The sequence below is a fragment of the Maniola hyperantus genome, chromosome 20 (assembly GCF_902806685.2).
Source record: "Maniola hyperantus chromosome 20, iAphHyp1.2, whole genome shotgun sequence".
Classification (NCBI taxonomy): Eukaryota; Metazoa; Arthropoda; class Insecta; order Lepidoptera; family Nymphalidae; genus Maniola; species Maniola hyperantus.
In genome coordinates, this window is record NC_048555.1 from 3,555,767 (window position 1) to 3,574,038 (window position 18,272).

At 35.4% G+C, this 18,272-nt stretch overlaps 2 protein-coding genes across 3 annotated transcripts in view; both read right to left on the minus strand.

The window, feature by feature from the left end:
- Positions 1–12,072, minus strand: part of fdl (fused lobes) — a 100,377-nt gene extending 88,305 nt beyond the window's left edge. For both annotated transcript variants that reach the window (XM_069505509.1, XM_034979265.2), the window contains exon 1: positions 11,550–12,072. The gene's annotated coding sequence lies outside the window, so the exon portion shown is untranslated. The remainder of the gene's footprint in view (positions 1–11,549) is intronic.
- The window catches only part of LOC138403748 (meckelin-like), a 208,030-nt gene that overhangs the window by 30,229 nt on the left and 159,529 nt on the right, over positions 1–18,272 (minus strand). The window lies entirely within an intron of this gene.

The following is an 18,272-nucleotide window of genomic DNA, read 5'->3' on the forward strand; positions in this document are numbered from 1 at the left end:
GACAATCAAAGAAATGCATAAAAATAAATAAAAATCTGTTTTAGAATGCACAGGTGAAGACCTTTCATATGATACCCTTTCATATGATATATTGATATACTTTCAATTGATATGGTTATCTTCATTGATTTATAATAAATCAATGGTTATCTTACTTCGAAAATTGAAAATACTAATTATTAGTTCATGACCACTATTTTTTTTTTCGTGTGATGTAACCACAAATTCACGGTTTTCAGATTTTTCCCCGAATGTCTGCTATAAGACCTACCTACCTGCCAAATTTCATGATTCTAAGTCAATGGGAAGTACCCTGTAGGTTTCTTGACAGACCGACAACAAAGTGATCCTATAAGGGTTCCGTTTTTCATTCTAAATAATATCTGTCCCGGCTGTACTCACGTGTTTAGTCGACGTTAGCCCGACTAGTTTCGAACCCATCCGGGGTCCTTTTTCAAGGGAGTCCGTTCGCGCACGTGCCGCTAAACGTTTAGACGCTAAAGTTCCGTTTTTCCTTTTAAAATAAAATAAAATTATTTCAGACAGTAACCGTCTATAACCAATTTTAAATAAAATTAAAGTAGGTAGCATTCATTATTAAATTAAATTAAAGTACGGAACCCTAAAAATGGAAAATGTAACTGTACGTAAAGCGCCGCGCCGCCGCGCGGGCAAATCGCGTCGCGGTATTTATTTTTTAAGCAAACTAAAGTATTACGCACTAGATGAGTCGTTTTGGGAGATTATACATAGGTATAGTTTGCGACAGGTCGAGAAGGCAATCGGGGTATGGGGCGGGGGGACGCCCCGCACACTCGCACGTGACCCGCGCTATCCCACACCGGGTTATTAGGCAGATATTATTGTCATTATTTAGCCTGATGGCTGATAATCAGTAGTACGAATATTACTGTAAATATTTCCTGTCCCGTGTTTACTTAGTTTTAGTATTCCAAGGTATAACTTATATTCTTCTCTATATATATAAAAATGAAGTGCTGAATGTGTTGCTAATCGCAAATCTCGAGAACAACCATGCTATGTCGTCTTCGAAGAAATCTCTTCGGACTATAATAACTAGCGCCAACTAGTGGTCATAGACATTTTTATTTGCAAGTGTTGCTACATTTAAAAATTCAATTAATTTTTTTAGTGGCCACATTGTCATAATCGCCACTGCCGCCATTGTCCGGTAGGAATAAGGCTAAGCGCGCACTGCGATGCGATTTTTGTCCACATGTTCAATGCAAAATTTAATCGCAATATTATTATTCCTACGCGCATTATTTGCATACCACGAAAGACAGGGAGCCGAAATCAGTGAATACCTACTGTACCACCATGAAAAAAAGACGTGAAGAACATTTAATAAATTATATCAAATAGAGTGAACATTTAAATATGGATTTAAAAAAGAAAATATGCATAATTATTTACTACTTAATATTACATAAAAGGAATTTGAAGAAGAAAAATACAAAACGTTACTGGGTCCATCCTTTAACAGCATTAAGGCCTCTAAAAGGCTTTTTTACGAACGATATTATTATAATGATCTTCGTGCATATAACAGGAAGTTCTTTGATTATTATCAAATTCGCATCGCACCGCAGTAACGAATATTAATCGCATGCGATTTTTCTTCGCAGTGCGTGGATGATAATGTATTTTGATGGTTCACAGATTTGCGATTTTTTCGCAACGATTTATTTTCGCTATGCGCGCTTAGTCTTATAGTGTTCTGACTCTATGGTTGCCGCCCATGCCGCCATTTGTTTTTGTATCTGCTTCCGTGATTATTTTTCTAATAATTTTGGTGTGATTTCATGTGATTTCATTGCTAATTCGCGTCGAGTTGAACTATCCTCAAAAGTGTTCAGCGCACCAATTGTTTTAGAGATTTTGAACTACGTTTTATATTAAGTACGTAGGGTTAAATTCAGTGCACAAACTTGGACGAATATGTACATTACACAAACTGCTTTAGAGATTTCGGACTTCTTTTATTAAATTTAAGTGCCTATTTAGTGTTAAGTTCAGTGCACAAACAGTTTTAGAGATTTTGGACTCATTTTCATATTTAAGTATAAGTATGTAAATATCAAGATGTCAAATTGCTTTGTTATACACGGACAAGGTAAATGTTTTGATTGTTTATTTTATTAACGGCTGAATTCAAGTAATACCTAATCACTCTACCTGTAATCTGTCGATAAGTTACTTAGCAAAGTCAAAAAAACCGGCCAAGTGCGAGTCAGACTCGCGTACGAACGGTTCCGTACCAGTATCTATAATATCGGCAAAACAATCATGTCTGTTGAATGGGAGCCCCCTTAAATATTTATTTTATTCTGTTTTTTAGTATTTGTTGCTATAGCAGCAACAAAAATACATCTGTGAAAATTTCAACTCTCTTACTATCACAGTTCATGAGATACAGTCTGGTGACAGACTGACAGACAGACGGACGGACGACGGATTGGATGCAGAGTGCTAAGTGCGGATTAGCAGGCATGTAGGTTCCTCACAATGTTTTGCTTCACCTTCACCAAGCTGTGGAGTGGAAGTCTATCGGTTGAAACTAACATAATAATATAATTGTTAAGGTTTTGTATCAAAAATGTAAAAAAGCAATACTTATATTTTATTATTGACTAAGTCTGTATGTCTGTCACACCAGTCAGTATCTACTTATGCTATTAACTTGAAATGACTATAGTTTTAAATAATGCAATGCAATTGCAAAATGTACGACTTTAAAGTGGAACATTATATGAAAGGGTTTCATTTACATTCTTATAAATAGGTTTTTATTTATTTTTAAGCAAAGTTGGGAAATTAAGGTGTAACACCCCTGTACCTCTGAAGACCACATACAGCTGTCTGTCCTGTTCCTGATCTCGCCTCTAGTTGCGCAAAGATGGCCATAGGCAAAATTCGATAGCAGGATATTTAATTTTGAAAAAAATATTAATTTTTTTACAGTTTTGACGCCAAATGAACTGAAGCTGAAGGAAATAATTACAAAGTTGAAGAAACAAGTGCGCAGAAAACAAGATAGCAAACAAGTCTCTTAATGATACAATCAGGTTTCTTGCCACATAAAATTATTCGTGCACTTTCGGGATGATCGCATGAGTCTCGATGGATTGACGCTAATTCCCTGAAAACAGCGAAGGACCCTTAATATGGAACACAACATTGGCAGTGTCCTCTCCGAGAATTACATATTATTATATTTTGTCTCATTTGCTGTGGAGCTGGAGACCCTGAGGCCACGGCGTAGTGCCAAAAATAAGGCTAGCCATAAGTGTTATTGTTAAATAAATCATAAAAAGTATCTATTGTTTTTGTTAATTTCCTTGATCCCTCCATTTTATTAATAATAATGATAAAGTCAGTCTAATGAAAACAGTGAAAATGGTGGGAAATCAAAAAATAAGTTGTGTATTCCCAGATTAACTAGGGATAAAGTATCAAATACGTTTTCCTAGTTAATCCGATGTCACAACCTATTTTTTTTTATTTCCCACCATTTTCACTGTTTTCATTAGATCTATAGTAGACATTTTAAGAGTATTCAATATAGTACGTAGGTATATACATATATATCGAGTTTTGTCTATGACCACTAGATGGCGCTGCTTTCTAAGAAATAAAATTTGACCTGAGATGTACATCTATTTCAGGTATACATATTAATCTATGAGAACAACTGAACCGATTTCGCTAATTTAATAATATATAATATTCCTTGAAGAACGAGGATGGTTCTTACGGAGAGAAAAATTTAAAAATTGCCTGAAAAAGAATCTAGTAGTCAGCTAGTTAAGATAAATAATTGTACGTATTTATAGTTGAAATAGGTATAGGTACTTGGTTATCATCGCAATATTATCTAAACATGTTCTCATTTCCGTCCGATCTAGTACATCATAATTCATACCCTATTTTTATTTCATCATCATCATCATGATCAACCCATCACCGGCTCACTACAGAGCGCGGGTCTCCTCTCAGAGTGAGAAGGGTTTTGGCCATAGTCTACCACGCTGGCCATGTGCGGATTGGTAGACTTCACTGAGTTCACACACCTTTGAGAACATTATGGAGAACTCTCAGGCATGCAGGTTTTCTCACGATGTTTTCCTTCACCGTTAAAGCAAGTGATATTTAATTAATTAAAAAGCACATAACTCCGAAAAGTTAGAGGTGCGTGCCGGGGATCGAACCCCCGACCTCCGATTAGAAGGCGGACGTCCTAACCACTAGGCTATCACAGCTTTAAATTAAGCTACTTTTTTTTATTTTATTCGTTTTTTGCAATCAACAGCGATATATACAATATAATTTTACATAATAACAGACTGTAAATAAGGCCAAATAGGATTACAATTTTTTACAGATTACTTAAATAGATATTAATTATAAATTTATAACAGTACGTTTGATAATTTAAACAAGCTTTACAATAAATTTTTATTTAAATGAAGCAAATGACTTGATGTTATAAAAATTTATCAGCCAACTGCAAAGTGCGAGTCTTCATGTAGCGCGTAGGGGGACAATGCCGGTAATGCGCTAATATGCGTGCCGGAACATTGAGGGAATCCACAGGTTACGAGGAAGTCAGTTTGTCGGTACTTCTCAAAGTAACTAATTACATAATTATATAAATACATACGATGCCCGCGATTTCGTCCGCGTGGATTTAGTTTTTTAGAATTTCATGGTAGCTCTTTGATTATAAGATAAAAAGTCTATACTTCGTAGTATATGTCCACCTTAGAGATGCAAGCTTTCTGGTACCAGTCAAAATCGACCGTAAAAATGTCACAGACAGACAGAAACACTTCCGCATTTAAACGAAGATTATCCAGTATGGATTGTTGTAGTTAATTTAAGTCCAAATCTTGTAGAAAAAACTTATACCTACCTTGAGTAATGAGGGGTTGACATTGCTCAAGTAGCATTTCTGTCCAGCTATCTAATCCAGTGCTGTTATGTAGTGATACCACCTACTCAAATAATGTAATCAGTATTAGTTCACTGAATTGGCAGTTTACAATAATATGGCCTACAAAATGAATGGAGTATACGATGCTTTAGTACTTTAAGCTAAGCGTTGCACTTTTTCTAGCAGGTGTTTAAAAAACATCGAGAAATCACTCATTTTTATTAGACAATAGTCTATTGTGTGGATATATTATTTTTATCTAGCGTGGGATTACGGCTATTACGTAATAAACCCATTTACTAACAAAGCACTGCGATGCTAAATGCAGTGATTCAAACGTAAATCACCATACAATTTCAAATAACCAATACTGGAATTGGTTTAGTTATACATATTAAACTAGCTTTTGTCCGCGACTGTACAGTTAATCTTGGTATACTGATTGTGTACGATTACGATGAATACCTACCTATACTACGCGACAGGTCGAGATGACAATCGAGGAGGTAACGCCCCGCACACCCGCCTCATACCCCGATTGTCATCTCAACCTGTAGCAGACATAGGTATATTTTAAGTAAAATATATAGTTTACAATAGTCAAAGCCAAAAAATCATTTATTCAAACTGTACACTTTTTGATTAACAATTGTTGAATTTGTAAGGTATGTAATTGTGATATTTTTTTTTACTGAAAATCCATATCCATAATCCATAATAATACTATAAATGCGAAAGTGTGCCTGTCTGTCTGCTAGCCTTTCGCGGCCCATCTGTTCAACCAATTTCGACAAAATTTGGTACAGCGATAGATTGCATCCCCGGGAAGGACATATGCTACTTTTTATCCCGGAAAATCAAAGAGTTCCCACGGGATTTTTAAAAACCTAAATCCACGCGGACGAAGTCGCGGGCATCATCTAGTATTACAATAAAACTTAAAGCTAGCCTGATCTAATTACTGTAAAAACAAATCATTCCCGCGTGGAATATTGGCTGCATTGCCGCGCAGCTAATTATCAATCAGCCTGTTTGCGTCCACTGCTGGACATAGGCCTTCCCAAGAGCACGCCACGGACCACACACGATCCTCCGCCTTCCTCATCCACCCACTTCCCGCTATCTTCTTAAGGTCGTCAGTCCAGCGGGTTGGAGGTCGTCCCACACTGCGCTTGCTGATACACGGTCTCCACTCCAGAACACGTCTGCCCCATCGGCCATCGGTTCTGCGGCAGACTTGGCCGGCTCACTGCCACTTCAGCTGGCTAATTCGTGAAACGTGGACACTGACAGTTGGCCTTGTCCACAAGTTGAAAGTCGCTCAGCGGGCTATGGAGCGGGCTATGTTTTGGGTATCTCTCTGAGGGACAAAATCCGTAACGAGAAAATCCGTAGGAGAACCAGAGTGACCGATATAGCAGCTTTTTAGTTAGGTGATAATTATAGTTACGTAAACTTAAAACTAAAAAGCTACGAGAATTCTAAACGGGCCCGAATATTTAAAATCATAAAATTGAATCAAAACGTATTGCTAGCTAGGTGTGACGTCCTATTGCGGACATGATTTTCCTTCCTTAGTTTGGATCGTGTGCGTAGGTACTATTTAATTTAACACAATTATCACTATGGTGAATAAATACCATTGTTATAATACAGCCGTAAATTAATTTAAATAATAAATAATTATATATCTAACAATAAAATTTTCCATGTGTGACAAGCCGTGAAACAGGTCCAATTATTTTTCTTATCACAAAAATAGTTGGTATGTGGAGCGTTAACGAGAAACCGATTAAGTGCTGTATATTTATATTATGTATGTATGGAATTTTATCTGTAACACGCTAGTTCTAATAAAATATAGAAATTGCTTACATTTCTGAAATAGGTAGTAGCTTATGCCCGACTTCGTGTCTGAACTGTGCAAACTGTCGGACATAGAGGTACTAAGTCGCGGACGTAGTCTAGAGCGCTCGGACGTCCAAAAGGTGTCTCGCAAAACGCGATCCAAATTATTGGTACACATCTATTAGTCGCGGCTGTTAGCTGCGAGTTGCAACTTACGGACCCGCTCATAGTTTGTTTGACGTTTTAGCTAATATCACGGCGATGCGGGCACAGACAATTTTATGTCCCGGAAAATCAATGAGTTCCCAGGGGATTTTTAAAAACAAAATCCTGCGTGGATTTAGGTTTTTAAAAATCACGTGGATAATAGAACTAAGAGAGAATAAGAGTTCCTACGGGATAATCTAAAACGACGAACTGTGGTCTTATAACAGGGAGATCCCGGGTTGCCTACTCTACTCTACTGCTCCATTGGATTCATATCTAAGTAGTCTGGTGGGAGGATTCGGCCATAGCTAGTCACCTCCCTACCGGCAAAACAAAGCGATTCAGTGCTCGGTCACGATACCGCGTAAAAATAGATAGATACATTATTACTTACGTGCAGTTATTTTAATTTATGACTAGCTTATGCTCGCGACTTCGTCCGCGTGGAATACACAAATTTCAAACCCCTATTTCACCCCCTTAGGGGTTGAATTTACAAAAATATTTTCTTAGCGGATGACTACGTCATAATAGCTATCTGCATGCCAAATTTCAGCCCGATCCGTCCAGTGGTTTGAGCTGTGCGTTGATAAATCAGTCAGTCAGTCAATCCTTTTATTTAGATTGCCGAGTTGAAGTGTATTCAAGGATATGGCTTTTTGTCAGTGATTGTGCAAATCGTTTTTGCCCGCAAGTTATTTGTAGAATCGCCAATTAAGTAAGTAGTTCCTTTATGAAGTCCGCCAAGCCAACAAAATTAGATACGCGATTTAATAAAATACTACATGATGCCTGTGACTTCGTCGGCGAAAAATCCTATGGGAGTAGCCTATGTCACTTTTCAGGTCTTTAACTATACCTATGTAAAAAATCACAACGATCCGTTGCTCTGTTACGACGTGATTGAAGGACAAACTAATAAACCAACAAAAAAACAAACTTTCGCATTTAAAATATGAGTAGTGATTTAAAAGTTTAAAAAAAAACCCACTGCAGTTTGCGCAGCATCCTTTTCACCCCGCACTCGCTTAAATCGCATAAAATCGGCCCTTTTGTATTTTTTTAAGAATTTTATGTACCTACCCAGTGACACTCGTGACATGAATCTAATGACGTATCTATCATATTTTATCAAAATCAGTTGAGCCGGTGAGTAATTACGAGCGGACGAATTATGTATAAGTGTATCCGTTCATATGTACACGTACCTACAGGTCAAACACATTTAACCCTCCTTTTAGGTTTCGCTAGTCGGGTAATAATACTAAAATTCAAAGTCCTGACTGACTGACTGACTTAGACCAACGCACAGCCTAAACCGCTGATCCTAGACACATGAAATTTGGAGTGCATGTTCTTTAATAAGACTAGGTATCCACTAAGAAAAGATTCGGAATTTTTCGGAATTCCACCCCTAAGTGGGTTAAATGGGGGTTTGAAATGTATACTATCCACGCGGACGAAGTTGTTAGCGTAAGAAAAAAAATATTTTTCCGTCTCCTTTTTCATGCATGGGAGCCCCCCTGAAAAATAATTTCATTGAATTTCTAATTCAATATTTGGTTTTGGGTCTTTTTCAGGTTTGTAACCACCAAAATTTCAGGTTTGTAACTCATTTCGTCTATGAGCTAGAGACCTGTGACACGCAGACAGACAGGCAGCAGAGTGACATTAATAGGGCTCCGTTTTTACCCTTTGGGTGCGGAACCCTAAAAATTATAGTTGAAAGTAAACGCGTTTTGTCCATAACCATGAACTCGTGAAACGGTTGACTTCCTGCTTCACACGCCGTCTATTTGTTGACGTTGCTCAATGCGAACGGTGTGATACGGTTCACTGTGCTTATCGAACTTTTATTGAAATACAGAGGAGGTTGCGTTCAGACAGAAATGCCCATTGTATACGTCCCGCAAATTGCTAATGCGCGTGGGCGCCATTTTAGTGACGTCAGCACTAGACTGAAGTTTCAAAATGACGTCATTTTGATGTTAATGACATGGTTCCAGCACAATAGCAATTTGCGGGACTTATACACAACAATGGTACGGTTCCCAAAAAAATCTTCAAAAGTTTGCCTTATGCTATGCCTAATGTAGGTGGATTCCTGAAAACCTGCATCAATCATTATTACAATCGCGATTGTTGTGATTGGCTGAATTTATGGTATGTATGCTTGTTGCAACAATGCATTTGCGATCGAGACATTGTAGCTGTGATTTTACTAATCCGCACTTGGCCAGCGTGGTGAACTATAGCCAAGCCCTTCTCATATTGAGAGGAGACTGGTACTCAGTAGTGAGCCGGCAAACGGGTTGATGATGATGATAGATTGCTAGCCACATTATATCACTGCTAATTACAGACTAGATACCTCTCCAAAGAGCATACGTTCTACATACGATATATATATATAACTAGCTGTAACTGGGTACAATTTAATCGGGAATTCGGGAAATCTCACTTCCTTAGATAACGAGTCGATTGGTGGACGCTCGCTCACTATTGGCTACAATGCATTGTTGCAACAAGAATCGCACAAATTCAGCCAATCACAACAATTGATATTGTTGATGCAGGACTTACGAAATCGACCTACAGGTAAAATGAAAATAACTGGAAATAAAATTAAGTAAATTACACAAGTTGAGCCTTGACATCATAGGCCTATATCGTAACATGGCGTCATCACTTCTACTCGAGAAAATCCCACGCCTTTAAGTTCGTTGTCTTGATAATATCTGAGTAGAGCATCTTTAGCTCAAGTGTGAAAAGCTATCCAGCGTGTTTTTAAAAACCTTGCTCTTCTTTTGTTTTCAAATTTTTTCAAAGTGTGTTGACGTAGTGCCGGCCAAGTGCGAGGCAGACTCGCGCACCGAGGGTTCCATGTTACAGTCGTAATTTTTAGACATTTTGTTCGATAAATCAAAAACCATTATGCTTAAAAATAAATAAATCTGTTTTAGAATGTACCGGTAAAGCCCTTTCATATGATACCCCACTTGATATATTAATCTTACTTTGAAAGTTTAAAATACTAATTATTTGTTCACGAACACATTTTAATTATTATTTTCTGATGATTCCCGGTTTTCGGATTTTCCCCCTTACGTGTGCTATAAGACCTACCTATCTGCCAAATTTCATGATTCTAGGTCAACGTGAAGTACCCTATAGGTTTCTTGACAGACACGACAGTCAGACAGACATGCTCTATAAGGGTCCCTTTTTCCTTCTGAGGTACAGAACCATAAAAGTGAAACAAACTTAACGAATGAACATGGCACCTCATCGGCAGCACATATTTTGCCCATATGAGTGAGCAAGACAGAGTAAATCAAATCAATTATTATTCAAAATATTAATGTGGTAACAATGTACACTTTTTGAAAGTTAATTAACTTTTACTAACTCATGATGATGATGATATTGGTGATACAGAAAATAATTTCAAACTCGTCACGTGGGTTCCAAACACCATGGTCTGAGAAGAAGCACACAACAAACTCAGACAAGTATTCTTTTTTTTATTCTCACCATTTTACAATAATTAAGTACCTACTTAACTCTTATTGTTATTAGGCACATGTATAACCTTAAGCTCCAGGGCTCAGACATTTGCAAACTGTGCCACAAGTCTATCGAGACTCTGTTGCACATTGTCTGCTACTGCCCTGCTCTAATGCACAAATGTTGCGTCCACCTAGGAACACATTGTATACCCTGAGGATGTTACTTCAATTCCACTCACAAAAGTGCTGCTGTATCTGGTGGCCACAGGATTTGACAAGGAAATGTGAAGTGAAGGCAAACACAAGTGAGACAATCGAAGTGATACAGTATTCAAGAACCTGTACAGCCCCAAAGTATAAGAAGAAGAAGAAGAAGAAGAACTCTTATTAGAACTATCGAAGCTCTTAGAGCAACTCATTCCCAAGCTCTCGTTTTTTTTAATCAGTATATTCTGTGGGTTGTGTCATGAAAAATCCAATCTTTTTAGTAAGTACTTAGTAACATACTTTGGTGATCTCAAAACAAGTAGTCCAATCTGAAGTTGTAATCTGACTTTAAATATTTCAGATATTTTAGGTATTTCAAGTGTCCGCTACCAAATATGTTGGTTCAGCTTATTTCAAAACATTGTATGGCACTTTTTTTGATAACTTTTAAACCCTGGTTTGCTTCCGACTAGAAAATTAAACATTATCTTTTACCAGCGAACTTCAGGTTCCCACTCCTCAATTTTGATTCTGCATACTAATATTCATGTTAAGCAAGAAGGATCTATTGAGCATGAATTGATAATATAGGTAAAATAAAACTGTGTAACTTCAGTGTTTTTACATTAATTTACTTTTAAAGCAAATAGGTCAGTCAAAGAATCTTCTGCAAAATTGATTGCTGTACATTCTTCAAACATAAAGGATCTCGGGAATTGGATAAGGATCTGGAAAAGTAAGGAAGTGATTAAAGTAGTTATAATAACTTTAAAACATTACCATTTAAATAATAAATAATAGGTAGTGGAACTTTCACTTACCTCTATGTATATTTTACTTCCTGTCCGTAAGTATAGATGCGGGCAGCGGAGAAACTTCACAAAACTATTATAAAAAACAGACCTTAGTACCGAGTTTGCTTTATCTAAATTAATAATCGCACAACTCACCAAAACTACTGTATTACGATTTCAGATAGTAACACAATATTATACAACAAACACTGAACTTTTTTTATCAAAACGCAGTTAACGCATATTACGTTTCACTTCGAGGTTTTATTAAATGGTGTTGATTAATGATTTAATATTTTAACCTTTTAACACATTTATTTTTAAATTGGAATTTGGAATATTCAAAACATTGAATTGACAAACTAATCTGTCGTATAGTCCTCAAAACAAAACAAATTAAGGTTATTTCGTTTTATGTTTTGTTTTAAATTTTATTAATGCACTTCACTTTATTTACTACGCGACCCGGAATTATTTTTTATTCAGATTTTAACATTATGTACGATTTGAGAAGTCGACGAAAAATCCAAAGCAGCTGCCACAGACACGATAAAAAACCAATCTGACAGCTGAAGACTGAAGTAACAAAATTCAACCACAGCAACCACAGATATGTCCAGATATGCAACTAGCGTGGCCCTCTCAGCCCCTCTCGCTCAAGCATAGGTATTGTACTTACTTGTGAAATGTTATTCCGTCTATTTTACGTTCGCTTCGGCTATTGTAGCGTAGTATACTGCAACCCACCATTGCACAATTGCGCAACTTCAAAAACAAAAAACAACAAAACAAATCAATTAATTATTTATTTACAATACTTGAGTCAACTTAACCTCACTTCACGTTGTTTGCCAAAGCCTCACGTACAAATTCATTTTGGCAAACAAAAAAAAGTGGCAACGGTGATAAGGACAAAACATAATCATTTTGTCACGTTCTAATAAGAGCTTAAATGCATTTAGCTCTTACAGTAACGTCAGTAACTCTCTAGTAGTCTCTAAAAGTAAGTTTCACAATAAGGCTATTTCTAATAGTCCTTGGTCTGAGACAGCAACACAGCAGATACAGATAACAAAGATAAAATTAGTAATTTAATCTTCAGGCTTATTTAAATTGAAATTACGAAATTATATAAACACTGCGATAAGCGTTATCATAAAAACAAAACAGCAGTCTATCAGTGTAGATGGTGGCGTAGTGACCACAGAGTAGGATGCATGTAGTGACAACGCTGCTACAGCGCTGTCGCCATAGATTATCTACTATATACTAGAAATAGATGTGCGACTCTAGATTTCTTTTTCAAAGTTACGCGTGTACTCACATCAAGAGGGCACTAAAAGCGCGCTAGGCGTGCGAGAGCGCGAAAATTTAAATGCTATTTAAATGTACTTTACTAGAATATTTTATATTTTTGGAACACGTTTTAAATAAACATTAATAATTCCTTTAACGTTTGTTTAAAACATGTTTAAAAATATATATTACAAGACTATGACTCTTTGAGCTACTTAATTATAACTATATTATAGAAAGAAAAAGGTTTTAAGGTTTTGTAAATATTTATTATCATAAATTCGTAACTAGGTAGATACATAAAATACAATAGAATAGAAAACAATACGAAGTGTATGTAAACACTATAAAATACATACCCAAATTCAAGACCCGCAAGATTGTGAAATAATTACTATTCAAATTTAACATTTTCGGTTATTTACTTTTAATAATTTTCAAATTATTACCACAATTGGTGTATTTGTGTAGTCAGAAAACAATAAAATAATTGTTATATGAGCCAAAGATAATTAACATAAAGCTAGCTTTAAGTTTTATTGTACCTAATATTAAAAATAAAAAAAATTAACATAAATTATATTAAATAAAATTCCCTGTAAATAAACTGTAAAATAATAAACATAAATTATACTAAATCAAGTAATCAATAAAACCAATCTACTAGATTGATTTTATTGATGGGAATTTATGTTTACTAGCTTATGCCCGCGATTTCGTTCGCGTGGACTACACAAATTTTGAACCCCTGTTTCACACACTTAGAGTTGATCTTTAACAATGAGATTTTAACATATGAGCTTAATAAAATATGTCATACTGCAAATTGCAAAAATATTAACTACAAAACTTTATAGACACTTCAAAACTGACAGAGTTTCATACAAACTTCAAACCCCTATTTTATCCCTTCAGGGGTTGAATTTTGAAAAATCCTTTCTTAGCGGACGCCTACGTTATAATAGCTATCTGCATGCCGAATTTCAGCGTGATCCGTCCAGTAGTTTGAGCTGTGCGTTGATAGATCAGTCAGTCAGTCAGTCAGTCAGTCACCTTTTCCTTTTATATATAGATTATATTATATTTGACTAGTGCCACAAAGGCAGTAATATTAAAAACATAATTACACAAATTAATCACACAGGATTGGCAAGAGTCTGTGATCAATCTACAATTAACAATTTAATCCCCCATATTTGTTAAAAGGAATACAAAACAATTTACTAAAGAAAACAATTTAGTAAAGACTGCCAAACGGATATAGCTTCTGTTAGATATTGATGCAGAAGATGACTTACGAATGTGCAATAGTTGACAGAAGCTTGAATGATTCCCCTTATCTAAATATATAAAAGGAAAGGGTGACTGACTGACTGACTGACCTATCAACGCACAGCTCAAATTACTGGACGGATCGGGCTGAAATTTGGCATGCAGATAGCTATTTTGAAGTAGGCATCCGCTAAGAAAGGGTTTTTGAAAATTCAACCCCTAAGGGGGTGAAATAGGGGGTTGAAACTTGTGAAGTCCACGCGGACAAAGTCGCGAGCATAAGCTAGTTTTATCAAACGAAGTCTGTAATTCAACTACTGATTTCATTAGATTGCATAAAATAGATTATTTACCTTTATGTGTTTGATAATATCTCAACGCCTGAATTTTTATGCTATCATTTTCAGTATCTGAATTTTTACCTTTTAAAATTTTATTTACATTATTGCACCAGCTGTGAATAATCAATTTGATCACAAAATTTATTATATAATTTTTCAAATTGACTTTGTGTGTATCACATGTTAAAAAATCAAAACTTGTACTCTGATCAACTAATAATTTTATCATTTGACTTTTGCCACTTTTCCCAGGATCATTTTTTAACATGCTTTTTACTATTTTTATTATATTTCTCACACAATTTGAAAAGTTACGCGAGGGTCGGTAAAGAGATCTCCTTGTGATATCGATAGAATGTATGTATTCATCTGCTTGAGGTGGGGTGGTGTCACACAATTCATTATTGCATTTTATACAAGATTTACACACATTCCTTTTTAGCTTTTTTATGACAAACCCTGTCACATACTTTTTAGTTTCAGAGATTATTAATTTGTCTCCAATTTCTGAACTACTATCTGCCAAATTTTCTATACTTAGATCTGTATCCATTGGCTCATTGCTCATCGGGGGCTCTTTGATGTCATTTTCTATCAAAAGACAATCTAAATTTTGTAACATTTTGTTAGGATCTTCCTCACAGTTAGCCCCTAATGAGTGACTTGAATTTAAATTATTTACAAGTAATGTTTTGTAAATACTTTCAAACTGCTGGCAGGTAGGGTTTGTGTTTCTAGCCCCGTGGCTCCTCACAGAGGAGAAAAAGTTTTCCACAGGATCTTGGTTAAAACAGCGCGTTAACAAACTAGTTACATTATGTTTTTCATTTAGATATAGCCACAATTCTTTCATAACTTTAATATTGTGGATCCAATTTTTAATTGATGGAACCTGTTCATAACGAATACTTACTGTTCCATCTTTTTTTTTTGTTTCCATCTTAAATCGCATTGATTTTAATATTGGCACACTTTCATCCCATAATTTAAAATGGTCAGAGTTCATTTTCAAACAATTTTTATATATTTTATGGGTCTTTTTATAAGACCCTCCATTAAAGGAGTCAAAAAGACGATCAAATAATAGCAGCAAGTCGGCTGTGTCAGCACACTCTTGTGGTAGTAAATTATTTTCTGAAAAAGAAAAAAGATTAAAAATTAAATACTTAAATAAATACTTAAATATATTTTTTTATACATAAATGTCAGGCCACATTTACATGGATTTGTAGCTGATGCTCGCGACTTCACCCGCGTGGATTTAGGTTTCTTAAAATCTATGAACTCTATGATTTTCAGAGAAAAAAGTAGTGTCCTTCCCTAAGAAGTTATTTGTATACCAAACGTCAAAATTGGGTGGGCTGTGGGTCGATTTCATAAAACCGGTATCAATCATTATTACAATCTCAGTTGTTGTGATTGGCTGAATTTGTGCGATTCTTGTTGCAACAATGCATTGTAGCCAATAGTGAGCTGGCGTCAACCATTTATAATATTAGTATGGAGTTGTGGATGTTTTAAAGTTGCACTATCATCACATTACAGATGTAAAATAGCGCCATATATGTTGCTAATAAATAATTATTGAGAATAAGATTAGTCCTTGCTAGTCAAGTAGTACCAAAGTCTGATGAATTAATTCTAAAGTGAAGAAGGTCTTCAAATATCAGGTCTTTAAAAGTTTCAGAACATTAACAGTACTTACTTGCACAAAATCGTAGCGCTCCTGATACACGCTGACTAAAAACTTGTGCAGCATGTTTTACTTTCATCTTCGGAATTTTCTCTATGAGTACATGAGCTTCTGTTAACTTGTTGCACATTCGTAAGTCATCTTCTCCTGCATCAATATCTAACAGAAGCTTTAAATGTATCCATTTAGCAGTCTTTACTTCGTCCTCCTGTGTGAATCTTAATTCTTTTGTCAGTAAATTGTTTCGTATTCCTTTTAACAAATGTGGGGGATCAAATAAGGGGAATATATTATTATTTTCTACAGCAAAACTACTATCCCTAGGCTCGTTGCCTAATCTAAGACAATCTACTTTAGTCTCTTTTATCAGCTCATTTATAACTTTGTTGTTAATTGTAGATTGATCACAGACAGTTGAGACGACAGCCAATCCTGTTTGATTAATTTGTGTAATTATGTTTTTAATACACCTTTTTAATATTACTGCCTTTGTGGCACTTTTGCAAAACAAATAGCAAATTGGCTGTTTGAACTTAGCTTTTAGCCCCTTTATCATGAATACCAAAACATGGTCAGCAATATTCTCTGTAATTTCATTTCCCCCAAAATCTTCAAATCCGATTACTTGATCGAATGCTGTATTGAAATGTAGGGATGGAGACAAAGACATTTCATCAAAGATTAATACACATAATCGTTGCTCCATCCCCAATTTGTCTGCCGCATTTTTCAAAAGTTTAATTATCGCAGGGTTTAAGCCTGGTTTAATTGTTATTTGTTTAAGGACATCCAGTAATGTTCGTTTTGATGGCAAAGTTAACATTTTTCTCAAAAAGTTATAGCCTTTTGGACTTTTCTTATATATCGAGAGTGACATTAATTTTTCTGCATGATTAAATCTTCTTCCACGGCTTTTTTTGTTATGCTGTGTTAATTGCATTTTTACAAGTGTTTGAGCAGGCATAGGTAAGTATTTTAGAACCTTGTTAAATAATTTTGTTTTTGACATTTTTTTTGCTATCTTTACTTGGTTTCTTTGTTCGAATAATTTATTTTTCAAATTAACTATTTTCCTTAACAATTTCTGAACTTTGAGATTCACATGTCTTTGACCAGCTTTTCCTGAAAAAAAAAAGGTGTTTTTATTAAGTATACATTAACTATTAGACAATTTTCAATACTCTATTCTTGTTAAAATCTTGTTAAACAGTAAAGATTTTTTATCTCTTATTTAATTAAATTAAATTAAATTTATTGGATATTATTACATATTAAATTACATATAAGGAACACAAAAAATACTTATAATACAGATAAAAACAAGTAATAACAATTAAGTAGACCTAGGTCTAGTGGGGTGCCAGCCAGGTAACCTCCCAGTGTGTATGTGTGTATGTGTATTATTTGTTGTTTATGGCCACAACTTACTAGTAATTATTTTTTTCTGAATCTGAGTTTGAGAATATCCTGCTTGGATGTTGTGAACCACAGATGGGGTACTTTGAGCGACCGATTGATTATGTGTAGAACTTTCTGGTTGATTTATTGTATTAGCATCTAGACTTGAATCAATGGCACCTGAAATATGCAAAATAGAGTTTTAGAAGAAGTGTTTATGTTATAATTATTAGTTATACATAGTTAGTTTCTGTCTGCAACTTCATTAGGAGATTTCAGTTTTGAAGATTCCATAGAAACATTTGTACTTATTACATTTGATACCAAGTGGGGTATCCCGTAGCGCTGCCAAGTCGATTTTTTTGATATTAACAATAAACCTCTACAGTTTTGCGGCTTGTTAAGAAAAGTGATCTGTTTTACTCTTGTGTATTACAGAACCCTATGTGCTGTGTCCAACTCGCACTTGGCCAGTTATTTTCTACATAGCAGTTCTTGATTTATCGTGCAAAACGTCGAAAAATACGACTGAAGTATGGGACCCTCTGTGCACAAGTCTGACCCACACTTGGCCAGTGTTTTCAAGCTTCTACAATCTGTGCTTTGACCTATTATTGACATGTCAATCAATGTAATTTCTCAAAATCCTCTCTACTGTAATAACTAATAAATAAAACTCACCAAGGTTAAGAGAAGGAAATGCTGTCTTTGCTAGTCTTTTACTGTGATGGTATAAAAAACGATCTTCAA